Source organism: Echeneis naucrates, unplaced genomic scaffold (assembly GCF_900963305.1).
Source record: "Echeneis naucrates unplaced genomic scaffold, fEcheNa1.1, whole genome shotgun sequence".
Classification (NCBI taxonomy): domain Eukaryota; kingdom Metazoa; phylum Chordata; class Actinopteri; order Carangiformes; family Echeneidae; genus Echeneis; species Echeneis naucrates.
Genome location: NW_021780167.1, coordinates 1,800,024 through 1,817,979, shown reverse-complemented (window position 1 = coordinate 1,817,979; position 17,956 = coordinate 1,800,024).

The following is a 17,956-nucleotide window of genomic DNA, read 5'->3' as shown; positions in this document are numbered from 1 at the left end:
CACTCCATGGCTCAATATTGCCGCCCACTTATATAAATTTTTTGGTAGGATAGGTTTGCTGTCTGGTCAGACATACATGTTGTTTTGTAACATCGCTCCATTTTTTTAACCATATCTCTTTTTCAGATTGAGGACTTTGTTGTTGCATATCTTTTAGTGTAGTGTCCTCTAAAGTTGTACATTCTTCCACAGTCAGCACTTGCACCTGTCCTGCTGCCGCTGCTTTTGCTATTTTATCTGCAAATGCATTTCCTAGAGAAACTTCATCTGTGCCTGTCATATGAGCTGCACATTTACATATTGCAACGGCTTTTGGCAGCTGCACTGCTTGCAGCAGGCCTGATAAGAGTTCAATATGAGTTACTGGTTTACCTGTAGAGGTAATCATGCCTCTGTTTTTCCAGTATTGTGCAAAAGTGTGTACTGTAGCGAAAGCATACTGGCTGTCTGTATAAATTGTGGCTTCCTTATTCTTCATCAATTGACATGCTTCTGTTAATGCCACTAACTCTGCAGCTTGTGCTGAGTAGTGGGAGGGTAATTGTTCTGCTTTTAACACTGCGTTTTGTGTAACTACTGCATAGCCTGTCTGGGTTTTCCCTTGTTCATTCTTCTTTGAGGAACCATCTACAAATAACACTTCTCCTCTTTCTAGTGGTTGATCTTTAAGATCTGCTCTACTTTTAGCTGTTTGTTCAGCTAATTCTTGACAATCGTGTTTCATTCCATCATCAGGTACTGGCAACAATGTTGCCGGGTTTAACGCCGTGCATCTCTCTATTGTTAAATGAGGTTGGGATAAGAGAATAGACATACAGGACAAGTGTCTGGCTGGTGATAGAAAAGTCATTAGTTTGTAATAATAGCGCTGAGACTGCATGTGGTACTTTTAGTACAAGTGGATGAAACAAAACTATGGCTGCACTCGCTTCTACTGCCATCGATGCTGCTATGACTGCTCTGACACAGTGTGGTAGCACACAGGCCACACTATCTAGTTTTGATGAGAAATATGCAATTGGCTTCATTTTAGCACCATGCTGTTGCACCAGTACAGAAGTCATGAAGTGGCCTTTACAGTCCACCATTTGAATAAAAAGTTTATTATAGTCTGGTAATGCTAGCGCTGTACTGGACACAAACATTTGTTTTATCTTACAGAATGCTTCTTCTGACTCTGTGGTCCAGCATAAGGGCGAAGTCATTTTTAAATCTTCTTCATACATTAACTTATTTAAAGGTGTGGTTGTGTCTGCATAGTTTGGTACCCAGTTTCTGCAGTAATTTGTTCGGCCTAAGAATGACATCATTTGCCTTTTTGTTAATGGTTTAGGAGCTTGGAGGATAGCGGTTTTTCTGTCTTCCACTATTGTTCTTCCTCCAGCACTCAAATTGTGTCCTAAATATTTCACTTGCGTCTTACATATTTGGAGTTTATTTTTATTTACTTTATGCTCTTCTTCCGCTAAATGTTTTAACAGGGCTACTGTGTCTGCTTTACCACAGGGTTATGTGTAAGCTGTCTTTAGTCATTTGATCCTGTAGTCACGATACAATTTTTTTTTTTTTTTTTCTGCCTTCTTCCATCAATGCCGTTTCATGTGTAGGTTTATTTGGAATATCAAGTGAATAGTAGTAATGTGGCTGACCTGATCCCTGAATTACATAGAGATCCCCTTTTTCTATTTCCTCTCGTCTTTTTTACTGCAATGTGTCCGTGAGGAGTGGGTATTAGTGCTAATCCTAACAATAACAACCCATCACGCCCTAAAAGATTTACTGGGCACTCCGGGAAAAACAAAATAGACAGCTGACATGTCTGTCCTTGGGGGTCTCTCAACCACAATGGTTCTGACTCAGCTACTTTAGTTAACTTTCCACTAGCAGATCGCACAGTTACACTTTGATCACTGAGCCTGGCGTTTGGTATTATTGCATGTTGTTCTACACGCCCCCGTATCACACAGGAAGACGATGCTTTTGCCATTCACATGTAAAGTTACCTCTGGTTTTACTGTGTCTAATACTAGTAGGTCTTGGAGATTTAGGATCTCCTCAACTCCTAAAAATTCCTCCTCATTAATTATTTATTTATTTTTTTTAACTTGACTGGCCTAGTCATTTCAAATAGCTTGGGTTTTTTTTTTTTGTTTTTTTGTGGACAGTTTCTGGCAATATGTCCCTCTTTTCGACAATACCAACACTCTCTAGAGTTTTGTTGATGTCCTCTTCTGTATTTTCCTCCTCGGCCTCTGCCTCTAAAACCTCCTCTTCCTCTGTATCCACCACGTCCTTGGCCTCTGCCGCTATCCTGGTAGAACACCTCTCCCTCTTTTTCCTCTTCTCTCTCCTGATAAAACACTCCCCCTGTCTTTCCACTTTTCTTCTCCTTAATTACTTTTTCTGCATGGAGGGCGTGGTTAACATAGTCCTCCATGGTTCCTGTAGTGAATCCTATGTAATGTTTATTAACCCAGCAACGTATTCCATCTGTTGATCCTGCATGGAGAGCATTTTTTAATTATTGCTGGAATGCTCCATTTACATTCCCATCATCTTGCAATCCACTGTGGATTTTGAATTTAGTTGTCATTCTTATCTTATATTCTTCAAAGGTTTCATCATATGGTGGTAATTAATTTAGGTCTGGGTAAAGTCCTGGTCCTGGTCCTGAGGGAGCTGGACCTGCAGCCCCCCCTTCTGCCCCTTGGCCTAAGTCTCGGTCGTCTCTAGGTCGTCTGCTAGGTCCTGTCTCATCATCTTCTTTTCTCTGATACATTAAGTCTTTTTTAGTCTTCGTCTTTATTTTTTTGTTTGCATTCCTGCTCTTTCTGTTTTTTCTTTTTCTCTCCTCTTTCTCTCTGTTCTGCTATTTTCATCCAGTTTCTTCATAACCTCCCTGCTTCCTTTTTTTTTTTTTTTTTTTTAGTTTTTCTTGTAATACTTTCTTGCAATACACTTATCTTTTGTGTATTTAATTTTCCTTCAAAACTGTGTTTTACAATCCATCTGTCTAATTTTTTATTTTTACATGGATCCTGTTCTATAAATTTCCAATCTTGACACTGCAATTTATCTCTTGGTTTTTCTTTACTCGACACCTTTCCCATTTTATTAATTTGACTCGACCTTTGCAACACTTAGGGTATTCTAGAGGTCGATTTTTATCAGTGGGGTAGTCTCTCAAATTCCTGTTGTGGTAATTCTCACTTCAACTGTTTCGAGTGGAGAATTCTTGCCTTTGCATCCACACCAGTTGACTACTTACAAATCCCACTGTTTTATATGAGATGAAATACCTAGTGGTATGTCAATCTCCTTTCACACTCACATTCACTCTCCTACTCGGACATTAAGGGTGCACACCAGGACTCCGGCATCCTCTGCTGAGACTCCCTTGGTCTCTCTATGGGACTCCCTTGGTCCCCTGAGACTCCCTTGGTCTCTCTATGGGACTCCCTTGGTCCCCTGAGACTCCCTTGGTCTCTCTTATTCTTTACCTGCCAGTGTCTAGAATATTCAGGGCTTGTTCATGCGCAATGACCCCTAGTCATTCGCTGTGGCCACTCACTCTTTTTAAGTCAAGACTCAACTCACCTCCATTGTCTTTTCCCTTTCGGAATCCCGTCAACCTTTGGATCCCAGCTGGTGGGCCGATACCCAGTCCCGGAAAGGGTTTATTTCCGGACTCATTGTTTTAGGAGTCCGACGTGGCTCCACCCGCCCGCTGGAATCCTCCGGTCTGTTGGTATCTGGCTCGAAGGACCAAATTAATGTCAGGTTTAAACCACCTAGAACATTATTAAACACACAGGGAAGAAAGACAAAGGACAACAGCGCTCATTTTACTTGCAAGGAGAACAGACAGATGTGCTCAGTGACACTCTCTACCCGCTCTGGAGTATCTCTTCTGTTCTCCCCCTTTTTATTTCCTCAGGGTGGTCCCTAGTTACAAAATCTTGCAGCTCTAAAGGTGAGAATACACAGCTGCAAGTAGTGAATGAATAGACGCTTGTTATATGATTTATATTCAAGTTATAAGTCACAAGAAACTCAAACACATTGAGGGTTAGTTTATGAACGAAGTAATCTCGCTTCAACATCCTCCCTTTCTTCATAAATCTTCTTCGAAGGTCGTTGCTTCTTCTTCGGAGGTATGACCTCTGCTCCTGCTAGTAAAAACACAGGTTTCTGCGTTCTTGCAGGATCAGTAAAAGTTGAGCAGCACTGTGATAATCACTTTATGTACATTTATTCTAATACTGGCCCTCAGGCACCTTTACCTGGTTCGATTGACATCAGTCACAGTTTACGGTTATGCAATGTGTTTTGACAGGAAAGGGACAGGAAGCGGTCTCCGCGTTGAGCTCCACACACTGCCGAGACTGTTACTGTTAAGAAAGCAGTGCTAAAAGCATATGAGCTCATACCCGAGGCATACGGCCAGCATTTTCGTAGCAGCAGAAAGAAAGACAAACGGTACAATGTTGAGTTTGGTAGAGAGCTGGTTAAATTGTGTGCTGCTGCTAATGTAGACACAAAGGAGGCTTTGCATGAACTAATCCTTCTGGAGCAATTCAAAGATACCCTCAATGAAAGTGTAGCATCTCACTGATCAAAATGTGAGGACTATCTGTAAAGCTACAGTTAAGGCAGGCAAGTATGTGTTGAATCACAATAATGGCAATTCGGTGACCGTGCACGAGGGGACCTTTTTAGTAAACCTACTCACCAGCGGGAGTTTTTCACAAAGCCTACCTGCCTGCACGAGTCCTCCCTCAGGAGACCTACCCGCCAGTTTAAGGTCAGAGGGGTAGTCCGCTACCTTCCGGGGTAAGGCTGACAATCGGGCATGTCACTATTGTTTGCAGACTGGTCATTGGAAGAGTGGCTGTCCCATACTCAAGGGGAAAGCAAAGCCCCACAACCAGCTAGGTTCTCGTTAAGTGAAGCCGGCTTTACTGGCCGGGTCCACTGGAGATATTAGAGCGAGAGATCTTAGCAATAATGTCATCACTGCAGTGCATGGCATCACCAAACCAGCTCCAAGGCTGCTTTGCTACCCTCTTGTGCCAGTGTTTGGAAGCTGACCCTGTTTATCTCAAGTACATTACAAAGGGTCATGTGTCATTGGTCGGAAGCAATGTTAGACTACCAGTTACAATACTGAGAGGTACTGGCGCCTTAGATTTCTGCATTTGAGTCAGTTTTGCCTTTCTCCCAAGAGTCTGAAACTGGGTGTAGTGTTAACTCGGGGATGGAGTTGAGTGTTATGTCAGTGGCACTACATAACCTGTATTTCTCCTCAGACGTAATAGAAGGGGTTGTTAGCATGGGAGTCCGCCCCTCATTGCCTGTAGAGGGCATGGGCGTGATCTTGGTGAAGCACTTAGCTGATAAGAACTTCGTTCCTGATATACCACCATCACTACTGGTGACCTCCTCCCTGTCTATGGAGGGGTCCAACAGAGTGAAGAGTGATCCAGATGTTTATCCACTGTGCTGTGACGCGAGCTATGGCTCGTGACATTACTCACAAGTCTGAGTACCAAGAGTGAAAGTGTGGAGTTCCCAGTTCCTGATTTTCCTTTGTCTGTTTCCTGCAGCGAATTGGGGAAAGAACAGGATGATCCAACTTTGTAGGAGCTCTTTGGACAGATGCTTCCTGCTCACGAAATGTATGGTAAATCAAGTCAGACCCTCAAGCCTGCTCTTCTCCTGTTCCGCCTCACTCATTATGGATCTCCTCATTTTTGCTGTTAGGTTTTGTTTTTTTTTTTGGTTGTGGCACAGCTCACATCTCTCCACAAATTTTATGCATTCTCTGGAGTAATACCCCAGGACTCTGCATTTGTGACACATAAATTCTGGGCATTTTCTCAGGATGGGTCCAGGCTGTATACATATTTTGCACACTTTTACCTGCCTGTCATGAGTAACTCTGAAGTATTCTGGACCTATTGGTCTAATGAATTTAACAGAATATGGGAGAGACTGCATCGTTTTATTGAATTTAACTTTCACAAACGACTCTTGTTCCCGGCCACATTCTCCTTTTAATGGGTGATGTGGCCGATACTCCCCAGCCATACAGCTTCTCCAGGATCTCCCTGTCTGTGATGTAGGCTGACAGTCCCAGGAAGGACACCACCAGCTCGTTGTTGATGAGCTCCCTGCTGACCACGCTCATGGATCCGATCTTGAATCCGTCCATCAGTCTATTTTTCCCAGTCACGTTCGTCATTGTGATTTCGTGTTTCCTACCCCCGATAAATCTGCATGCAATAAGTCCTTTGCAAATCTCTCTGATGCATTTCATTTCATCATCTCCATGGTTGTCACATTCTCTTCTCCGTTCAACTCGACGTGTACAGTCAGTTGCTTTTCACAACTTGTTTGTTTTTCCACTGCCAATTCTTTCATTGCTGGTCTCTCCGTTCCTCAGTCCCTTCTGAGTTTGCTGTCCTGGAAGTCCTCTCTGAAACATTGGATGTCCTCCTGCCATCCCCAACTTGATAGTTCAGATTCACTTTAGCCTAACCTGAGCGATAACTTCTACCCCGAACAGCAAAAGCTGCAGGGGGAATAGTCAATAAATCAAAACCCAATCTCTCTCTCACTCACTCGAAATAGCTATTGAACGAGAAAAAAAAACGCAAAAACAGACTCTCTCCTGCTTCCTCACTCGTCTCTTTCTGGCATCTCACCAGTTTTGTTCAGGGCGGTATGGCCGTAAGTGACAACACAGCACACAAAAACTGCCTTTACACATGTCAACCAAAATGTTTTTCAAAAATGCTTGATTTCCATCTGATTTGCTTCTGTGTTACTTTCAAGTCACTTGCTCGTACTAACCAGGCCCGACCCTGCATAGCTTTTTTTTTTTTTTTTTTTTTTTAAATTATCAAAAATATAGCATGATTCTTATTATACAAACATTCAAAGGACAGACATATTAACGCACATGATGAAAACAAAATATCACCCACTCCCAATTAAAACAAGACACACAGCCACAATAACACTGAGTGCAAAAAAACAAACATAAAACAACCAACGTGAAGCTTTGGTTCTACTTTATAAAGAAAAGCACAAACATTAAAAAAGACTGTCCTGCTTACAAAAAAACTTTAAATGTTGACGGTGAATGTTTTGTTTTCTGTGATGCTTATCAGGCTGTTATGTCCACTGAAATGTTTAATGAAAGCGTCTGAGTCCGAGACAAATATTGTTTTGAAATGTGTAACAGCTGTGTTTTTGAAGAAGCGTGTGACATTGATTGTTTGTCGTAGAGTGCAATGTTCCTTCTCATCCATAAAGCTTTCCTGGCCATTGTGAAGATTGTATTTGAGTGTTATGTTCTTTTTTGGATATTTTTTTTTTTTTTTGTGAGTCCGAATGTCCAGTTCCATTTCCAGTGGATATTGCTGTGTGGTGTGTAGTTAGTGTTTGCAGTATTGTTTTGACTAAGTTTTGTGAAGGCAGGGTGTGTGTGCATGAGAAAAGTAAAAGGTCCAAATCTTCCGGTTCCTGATTGCAAACTGCACATGTCAGTGAATACTTGTCCTTGTTGATCTGGTGTAAAATGATTCCAGTGTGTATTCTCCTGTGTCTTATGTTGTAGTCCATGCTTATTGTTTTACTGTCCATTAGTGGTGTGTCCAAATATGTCCATATTGTAGTGGTGTCCATGTCCAGGTAAGCTGTCTTCCAGTGTTTCTCTGCTGTGGGAGGAACTTTGGATGTGTTGAATGAGCAACCGGTACCAGGTCCTTGTTTTTAACTCCTTAAAGTCTTTGGCCTTGTCTTTTAGTTTGCACTGTAAACGGGGAAGGGCGGCTCCGCTTCCCCTCTCTTTTTGTTTTAACAGAACTCTCCATGTAGGGTCGAGGGCCTGTTCAAATTTTCCCTTTAATTTTGTAACGTTTTCTTCTCTATAAATCACATTCTTTGTTTTCAGTCTGTCACGTATTAAATTTCCATTGAACAAACCGCTCCCATCCACTACGTCACCCACCCTGGTCAAACCAGCGGCTCTCATAGCACCGCTGATTAGGAATCTTCCCTCACACAAGAAAAAAGGACAGTCAAGGAGAGGTAACTGCAGCACGTGCTCTTTGTTACTGCACTTCGGCCAGAGATGGGGCAGGATTTTGCCCCACGCCTCAAGTACCTCCTGGTAGAAGCCGGGTAGGTGACTTCTGGCTTTTCCGGGGAGGATGGCACACAGATTGTATGCGTCTCTCTCCCCGTTCTCGGCCAAGTAGCTCGCCATCCAGTCCTGCCAGGGGTACTGCCGTTCTGGATCAAGAACATTTTTAACAATTTTGACCCTGAGTGCCTCTTTTTTTGCACCGATGTCAATTAGTCCTAAGCCCCCCTCCCTTTTATTAGAAATGAACACTCTGTGAGCAATGGAATTTCCCTTTCCCCTCCATAAAAAGGAGACTGCTGCTTTCAGTGAATTTAGGGCCCATTGCAGCAGCTCACAGGTTCCCAAAAGGTGATTCATTTTTGACAGTATTAGAGCATTAACTACAATTACCTTTCCTTTCAATGTCAACCCCCCACTCTGCCATAAATTGAAAACATTCTGTATTTTCCCTAAAACTTCCCTCCACCCTCTGTCCCGATCCTCACCCTCGTGCCCCCCTATATACACCCCCAGTATCTTTCTGCCCCCATTATTAACACAACAACCCCATTTATTTACAGTGTTGTGGTTATGTCCTAATGTTCCTATTCTCATTTCTGGGTTTTGATTTAGTTTTCATCTATTTGCCAATGTTTTTGTCAGGATTTTGTAGTCTGTGTTGAGAAGGCTTATTGGTCTGTAGTTGCTTATGTCGTTCCTGTCTCCTTTGTTCTTATATATTAAAGTTAGAATACCTTTTGTGAGTGATTGTGGTGTCTGTTTATTGTCCTGAATTACTTGATAAAGGTCCAGCAACAGGGGGGCCATCTGCTCACTGAAAGCCACATAGAAGTCGGCCTGGACTTTTGTTTCTGTTTAGATTTTTGATTGCGTTTTCTATTTCTTTTATTGTTAATTTGCTATCACACCATGATTTATCATCCTTACTTATCTCCCTGTCTATGTGGGAGATTATTTCTTCAGTTTTCCTTTTATCGCTGCCTTCTTCTTTGAACAGGTTCTCGTAGTATTCTGTTATGATTTCAACTATTTTTATCTTGTCTTTATGGATGCTATTGTCTTTGTCTTTCAGCTCTTCTATTATGGTTTTATTCTGTTGTTGTTTTTCCAGCCCCAAGAAAAACGCTGTACATTTTTCCCCTTCAACTATATTTTGGAATCTACATGTAATTGCTGCCACTTTGCACTTTTTCCTTTCTATATTATTTCATAGTTTTTTATATAATTCATACTTTCCACAGTCTGTTTCTTTGGTTATCTAGTAATATCAGTTCTTCTTCTAGGTTCTTTCTGATGTTTTGTTCTTCCTGTTTTTCTTTCCATCTTTTCTCTTTGCTAAAAGTAATACTTGCTCTTTCAATTCTTCCCTTTATACTATCCCATTTTTCTATATGATTATTATCTAGTTGCATTTCTGTTCTTGCATAATTTAGTAGTTTTTTAATTTTTTTGATATATGCTGGTTCAGCTATGAGACACCAGGTGCCTCCTCCCCTGATCTCACCCACTGTCCCCAGCTGACACACTACTGTGGCGTGGTCACTCCAAGAATTAAAAGTATATGTTACTTTATTCATTTCTTTAATCATATCAGCTGCAGCCAGACAAAGGTCTATTCTAGACTGTCTGAGTTTTCCTTTGACCACCTGCCTCCTGGAGAATTGTCTTTTTAGTTGATTTTGTATTCACCATACATCTAATAGCTTATACTTATTCATTAGATCATATAATGTGGTTCTACTTATATCATTTTTATATACGTTGTTTATCGAGACATCAGATATTGTAAAACTGTCTTAAAATCTTCTATGATTATTGTTCTAGTATTTATCCATCTCCCTAATTTGTTAAACAGTTCTTTCCTCTCCTTTTCACAGCTATTGGCATAAATATGAATTATTCTAAAGGTACTATTGTTTACTATGATGATGATCTATAATTAGTATTCTGCCTTTATTATCCTTATATATTAATATGCTTTTTTCTATAGTATTGGTATTTATTAGAGTGGCTATTCCACATGATTTATTAGTGCCATTATTATAATGCATTTTCCCTTTATATATCTTTGCTGCTGCTTTTAAGATGTCCTCATCCCATCTAGTCTCTTGGAGACATAGCACACCGCAGGCTGGATTGCTTCATATATTATTCATCCTGCCACCAGTGCGGAGACCATTGATGTTTAGGAGTGCAGCAGCAACATTGATATAAAAAAAGGAGTTTATTCATTGTTCTTTTTCTTTGTTCTAGAGGTTGTGTTAGAGGTGTGCTGCTTCCTGATGCTCTGAATAGTGGCGACGTCCATCTCCGAGTCACTGTCTGATTTCCCCTGCTGACAGAGAACCTGGGAGGAGGTTAAGGCCGGCTGTCTGTCATGAATGACTGTAAAGTATTGCTGTTTCAAACCTTACTGAATATGGTAAGGATTAAATTTGACTTTTAAAAATCTCGTCCCGTCTGCTACACCCCATCCCTCAAGCTTCTGCATGATTTCCTCGTCTGAGATTTAGCAGGTAGATTTAGAAAAGAGAGCATCAGTTCATCATTAACTAGAACACTAGTGTTACCTGTTTTGAACCCGTCTAGGAGCCGCTCCTTCCCCTTGGCATGAGACATAGTTATCTCATACGTCCTGGCACCGGTGGCTCTGCAGGCAATAAGCCCCCCACACAGAGCACGAATAGCTCTCATCAGCTCCAGGACCGGGACCTCGTCCTGTCCGGTCACTTCCAGGCTCGCTGTTAGGTTCCGATCGTAGGTGATCCCAGCCGCCTGCTTCATCTTGTCAGGTCTCCATGGAGTCCAGGCTTGGTCCGATCTCCTTCTCTGCTCTCCCTCACTGCTCCTCCGGTGTCGCTCCTCCGACCTCTGCCTGTCTCCTCTCTCTCTCCTCTTGCTGACGTCTCCGCTGTTGAATCAGCTGTTCCCGAGTTCTCCGCTCTACTCTTTTTCTCCAAGCTCTTCCTTCTAGCTCTCTGTTCCTTTGTTCCAACTATGTTCCATTCATTCACTTCGTTTTCCATTTCATCTCGACTTGTTTTATGTCCGTGATCCATTTTCATCGTCAGTGTACTCTTTTCCGCGTCCGTCGCCATTAAATCCGTCCGAGTATACAAGAAAAAGAAGTCAAATAAACTGTCCAAGCAGTGAAACAAACAAAGGATGTCCAGAAAAAAATAGACAGAGAAAAGTAAGAAATAATCAGAGGGCCGTGATCCTGTCTCCTCTCTCTCAGCAGGTGCTGGTTGAGGCGTACCTGCTCTGCGCGTTCAGGGCGGTATGGCCGTAAGGAACAGTAAAAGGGACCAGAACCATCTTTATACAGGATGGCACCCATGTGTTTATTTCAACAAGGCTTTCTTTCCATCTGCTTTGCTTCTGGATTACTTTCAAGTTGACTTGCTACCTGCTTCAGTTTTTTCAGTGTCTCATTTGTCTTTATTTAAACTGTATTACCTCTTCGTTTCCTCTCACATTATCAAAATTATAAGGTAGTCGAAAATAATTTCTGTTTTTTTTTTTTTTTTTTTTTTTTTGTGATCAGTGCTGTGTCCAAAATTGCAAACATGCTGAAAATAAATGATAAAATGTTGTTTTTGTTTGTCACATGAGAGCAACACTGTCCTCAAAGTGAAAAAGCTTATTCCCAGGCGGTCTCCCATCCAAGTACTAACCAGGCCAGACCCTCCTGAGCTTCTGAGATCAGGTTTTTTTTTCTCTTTTATTATTAAAAAAAATCATTTAATTACATGTTTAGACCATGTGGAATATTTACAGAAAGAAATAAATAGACACAACATTGGACATTATGTACTACTCAAGAAATTTTGTGTGCTTGTAGCAACCTGGCTAGTAACCCTAACCCACTCTCAACCCAACCGGTCGAGGCAGATGGCCGCCCCCCCCGAGCCTGGTTCTGCTCGAGGTTTCTGCCTCTTAAAGGAGGTTTTTCCTGCTCATCGGGGGATCTGTTGGGTCTCTTTAAATAAATTTAGAAAGAGTTTGGTCTAGACCTGATCTATATGTTAAGTGCCTTGATGTAACTTTGTTATGATTTGGCGTTATACAAATAAATCTGATTTGATTTGATTTAGTTCAGTTGGTAGAGCATGAGAGTCTAAATCTCAGGGTTGTGGGTTTGAGCCCCACGTTGGACGATTAAATAGCTTTATAGACCACAAGTTACCCTGCAGGCCTCTGCCAGCTGGCCCTCTTCCCACAGTGGATCCCGGTGCCATGTGTTCACCAGGCAGGTAATGCACCCTGACTGGTCTGCAGCTCAGCTGCCCCATACACAACTAACTGCAATGCACTGTGTAGCTGACACTGTCCAATCAAAGCTAGCATTAACTTTTCTGTTTCCTCATCAGAGACTGGCAGCTGGGCTCACATGTCAGAATGGCCGAGCGGTCTAAGGCGCCAGACTCAAGGTTATCTCCTTCCTCCCATAAAGGGCATTCTGGTCTCTGAATGGAGACGTGGGTCCAAATCCCACTCCTGACAAAGTGTTTTGTAAAATTTGTGAACTATGGAAAAATCCATAGAAAATGTGAATTTGACTTTCACATTAAAGGAGTTAGGACTGAAAACACTAAAGCCTGTGGCTCCCTGTGGTAGGAATGGACAGCAGTTGTTGGACTAAAGATAACTCAGCTGTTACTGAATCATCTGGAGCTCAGTCAGTAGAGCATCAGAAAGGAGCAGCTGTCCTACTCCGAGTCTCTCCCAGATGTCTGAGCTCCTCAGAAACCTGTCCAACGTAGCTGAGTTAGATGTAACTAAGTGAAGTTTCCAAGAAGGACTCTGCTTATCATGTCTATTGAATGTTGTTGAAGAACACGTGCAAATAGAGAAAAGACAATTGTAGAGTTCTTACATGATCTCTGGGGAATATTTGCTACAGGTGCTGCAGGATCAAGGTGCTGGGTTGAGGTTCCAGTATCAAGGGAGACATTGTTGATGCCGCAAAACCATCTCCAGTGCGAATACGGTGGATGTGTGGACAGACCTGACACCCAATCAGCTTGGGTGGTTTGGTGGTAGAAATCACACCTACCATATGGGAGGCCTGGGCTCAATTCCCAGCCAATGCAAAGGAACTAATCGCCAACATATGTAAAAGATGTCATTATTTACCTCACACACTAAAGGTCTCTGGATAGAAACAACTTTATTCTCCGTTTGTTTTTCCACAGAGGAAGTGAAGTCACACACCACGTGATGTTTCTCTTTCCCGCTCCTCGTTAGTATAGTGGACAGTATCCTCCGCCTGTCACGCTGAAGACTGAGGAATCATCAAGTGATGTATCAAAGACAGCAGCTCTTCAGACTCGCACATCCCTTCAAACTACTGATGCACCAATATGAAATTTTTGCCAATACCGTTGTCAATATGTTTTTATCTGTTTCCATGCATGTTTCCATCCTTTATTTTCAAAACATTTGTTTAGCAACTTTTACAGCTTGGAGCAAATATATAAATTAAAGTACATTTATGTACTTTGTATAATGTGTTCATGTGCTCAGTGGGCTATTAAATGAGATGAGGTTAAAACATTTTGTTAGGGTTTTAAATTAATATTTACTTTGTTTAATAGCTTAAGTCAATGAAAAAAAAACTAATTAAAATCAAAGTGAGGTAAATCATAGCCAGTAAAATATCCATTACCTTTTTGAATGATGTTTTGATATTTAATTTTAACTGCTTCCAAGTACTCTTCTCCCCTGATGGACTGCACCTAAATGAAAATCAGATTTTATTCCCATTTATATTTATACCTGTAAGCTACGATCTCTTATGGCTAAATGTGAAATAAATGGAAGAGTACATCCAAACGTACACGTTGACTCAGCTACTAATTTCTTCTCATGCTGTTTCTCCTTTAATGCTGCAGCGGTGTTACATTTAGGGCGAAACATGTGCTCATCCTCTCCATGGGCCTGCATTAAGACCTCTAACTCCACTGGGTTGAAATAACTGGATCTTTTTTTCCCCGGTTGTCATGGTGACGGGACTCCATTGATGATGGTTTTTTTTATAGAGGTTGTCAATGTGAACATACTCAGAGTTGATTGAACCAACTAAGATCAGCTGTTCTGGAACCAGATACTCAGAGTTTCCCCATCTCAGAGTTCAGTAAAGTTTGTTGAAACTCCAACCTGGAATACCCCCCAGGTGCATGATAACATATTTATGTTATGGGGTCAATCACCTGTATTTTTCAGTAAAGACATTTTCCCTGACCGGGAATCAAACACAGGCCGCGGCAGTGAGAGCTCCGAATCCTTGCCACTGTGTGGACACCAATACAACCACTTTTTATGGACTCCATCAACGGCGAGCATATTAAGTTAGAGCTGGTTTTTAACCTGACACAGCTGTAGCTGGACAGAATAGTTTAGTTCTTACTTTTGATTGCACATCTGGTGCCAGTAGATGCATCGGTCAACCTGTCTATTAGACCCAGTACCAACTAGCCTCTTTAAAGAGCCTTTTTATTTAATTGAGCCGATCATTCTAAATAATACCCCGAGACCAACAAGCCCTCAAGGAACACACACTGAGGAAGGGGGTGCAGCTCAGTGGTAGAGCATATGACTGCAGCTCAAAAGGTCCCCCAATCAAATTTGGTTTTCTCTGGTGTAAAACATTTTAAATGCCATAAATGTCCTGCTGCAAAAGGCTCGTTGGTCTACGGGTGTGATTGTCGCTTAGGGTGCAAGCGGTCCTGGGTTCAAATCGCAGATGAGCCCGTTGTGCTATGTTGCCAAAGTTACCATCATGACTCTTACCAAAGTTTGTGTCCTGTGGAAAGCAGTCAAACACCGAATCTCCTTCTGCTAAACACAGCACCAACCACTAAATTATTGTTTGTCTTGTCCAGTTACTGCAGGTAAAAGCTGTAATACAGGAAGTGATGGTTTTCATCAGTTTGTTTCAGTGATGAGCAGGAACTCCACTGAGAGTGAAGCCCTGCAGGGGTTTGAACGCAGAATGTCCTGTTTACAAGACAAGACACTTTCAGCAGCTAAGCATCAGTACTGCCAGTTTCTCTGCAGTCTGTCTCTGAAACCATCTGTAACTGTATCGTAGAGGAAGAAAACACAAATGGGAGAAAAACACTCATGGAGTCTAAATGAAAGGAATACCAGATGGAGACGGGGAGAAAAATCAAACCTTGAGCTAAAGTGTGAAAATAACGATTAACTGCAGTTGAACAAGAACCAAAGTTTCACACAGAGAAGCTGCGGCCTGGTGTGGACTATAATTACTAATATTTTATGCTATAATTACTATCATACTTTGTTCTGAAAGTCCTAAACGTGAAAACGTAACATTTGCCTTTGACCAACCAATTCACAGGATAGTCTCCTTTTGGTCCAACTTCAACTTTGTCTGAGGAGGTGAAACCAAGCAAAGCCCCAGATAGCCGATACAAGGTCCAATCCACATCTAATGATCAGCTGAAAACTAAAAAAGATGAGCAGAGTGCTGTGGACTTGAGTGAAACAGTGAAAGGATTTCCCCAACAAGCCTTTTGATAGTAGCTGTAGAAGGTGCTGTGTTCAGGTCTCCTCTGGAATTGAGGGTTCAAATGTCGCTCCTGACAGTCTGTGCTGTTACCCAGCTTCTTTGTCTGAGGGCCTTCTGGGGAAAGATCTTTGTTGTACTTTAAGTCACATCTGTCCTCATTCAACTGATTCCTCAATTAACTGTTAGTAGAAACTGTTTGTAAATGTAAGCCCCTTGAAACTTCCGACATAGCTTTTTTCTCTCATTTCAGCATTAAGAAGTAATGGCCGCTATAAAAGGCATTCACGTGGAAGACCAAGAACCCATGATGTGCTACACTAAGACCTCAGTCATCACACTCAACTGATGTTGTAAACAGGTTAGATTCAGAGGAATAGAGGTCATTGGTGGCAATGGGATTCAAACCCACCCTTCAAAGAGACCGGAGAATGAATCCAGCACCTTGGACCGCTTGGCCAAGCTACCACCTTCACAGCAGTAATGATACCCATGTCACATTATGAGAAACCTTAATGCTGTGTCCAAAGGTTTGGAGGAGAGAATGGCAGAAAGATGTCTTTGATATTTCACGCTGACTGGTTGTGTGTCCAAGAGGCTTCAGAGTGTCAGACAAGATTGAGTGATGAGTGACTAAGCAGGATAATGTGTAGCTGTAATTGAGAGATCAGTGTTGGAGAGCAGAACTCTTTCCTGTGCTTCAGATGCACTGTTTGATTCTAAGCTGATCATTAATAATCAATCAATGAATGATCAATAATCTTCACAGTGCTGCAGCCTTTGTGTTTACATCTGAATCAAATGTGATTTTGGAAATTCTTCAAAGCAGCTTCAAAGGAGGAGTTTCATTCGGTGAGTACTGTGACATCATCAGGCGATGTATCAAAGGCAGCAGCTCTTCAGACTCACATCACAGTAAGTTTTGTGTCTTATTTGGCTCCATCTGTTGGAAGCTGTGAATAGCAGGATTCAGGGGGATGTGATCTCACAGTAAACATTGCAACTAAACACAGGAAGTCAGCTACAGGAAAGTAGATCTCCAGAGCTGCTTCAAACCTGAACCTTCTATAGCTGGATGTGGTCCTGGATGTGTGTTGACAGAAACACATCACAGGCTTCAGTGGTGCAATCGGTCAGTGTGTGGTCCTTGTATGACAGTAACCTGCAGAGTGATGCTGAGGTTGTGAGTTCAAGCCTCACCTGGAGCAGCTGGTTGAGCTTTTGGAAGAAAGTTGGCATCTTGTTGCAAAAAAAAAAAAAGATTCTTCAATGCCATAATGAGATCAAAGCCTCCTCCCATTTTCTCTCATGACCTCCACCATAGAGTGTTGATGAGGAAACTTTCCTCATCAGAGACTGGCAGCTGGACACACGTCAGGATGGCTCAGTGGTCTTTTGGAGCCCACTGAGGGACGTGCTGTGTTTAATCCACTTTCTCTTATCCAGCAAACATCGACCAACCATGACTGCTAGAGTCAAATAGCTAAACTTATCAGTTTGAACCAACATGAAACTAACTGCTGGTCATCATTTCTCTGTGGGGCACGTCTGGCTGCTAAATGAAAGGATGAAGAAAACAATGCTGTCTGTTTTCAGATGATGAAGAACTCAGTTCTCAGTTGATGCTCAGTTATCTCCATCTAGTGGACAGATGGTAGAAGTTGATTCCTGAAAAGAGGAAGTGACTTTTCCTCAGATCAAACTGGTGAAGGAGAACGAGCAGCTTCTTCCTCTCTGACTAACTCAACCTCTGTCTCCTGGGTTTGGATTTAGGTCTGGGTCTGGGTCTGGGTCTAAGACCAGGTGGGCCTGCTCAGAGTCTCTGTGTTGGATGTGAGCTGCTGAAATCTCTGAACACCATGACACAGATAATATCAGTCTGATGTGTCATCTGTAATCCAGATGTTGTCAGCAACAAACAGATGTTCCTGACAGAAGCTGTGCTGATTCACTTCAAGCAGCACATGAGCCTCTTTCTCAGGAGCACACACAGAAAAAAGATTTTCTGTTCCAACAATATACGTGATGTCCTCACGTATGAATGAATGTTTCACTGATGCAGATTTTTACAGAACAACATCAACAACTAATAACTCCACAATGAGACTGTGTGACGTCACTGGAGATCAAAGGCATTTCCTGTCTTTCATTGACACAGATGCATATGTCACACTCTCTCACGTTCCCTTTAAACGGATGAATGCATGCGCACAAAGACACACAAAAATGTCCCTAGACTGATCATTTTAACTTTGTGTTATAGTTGT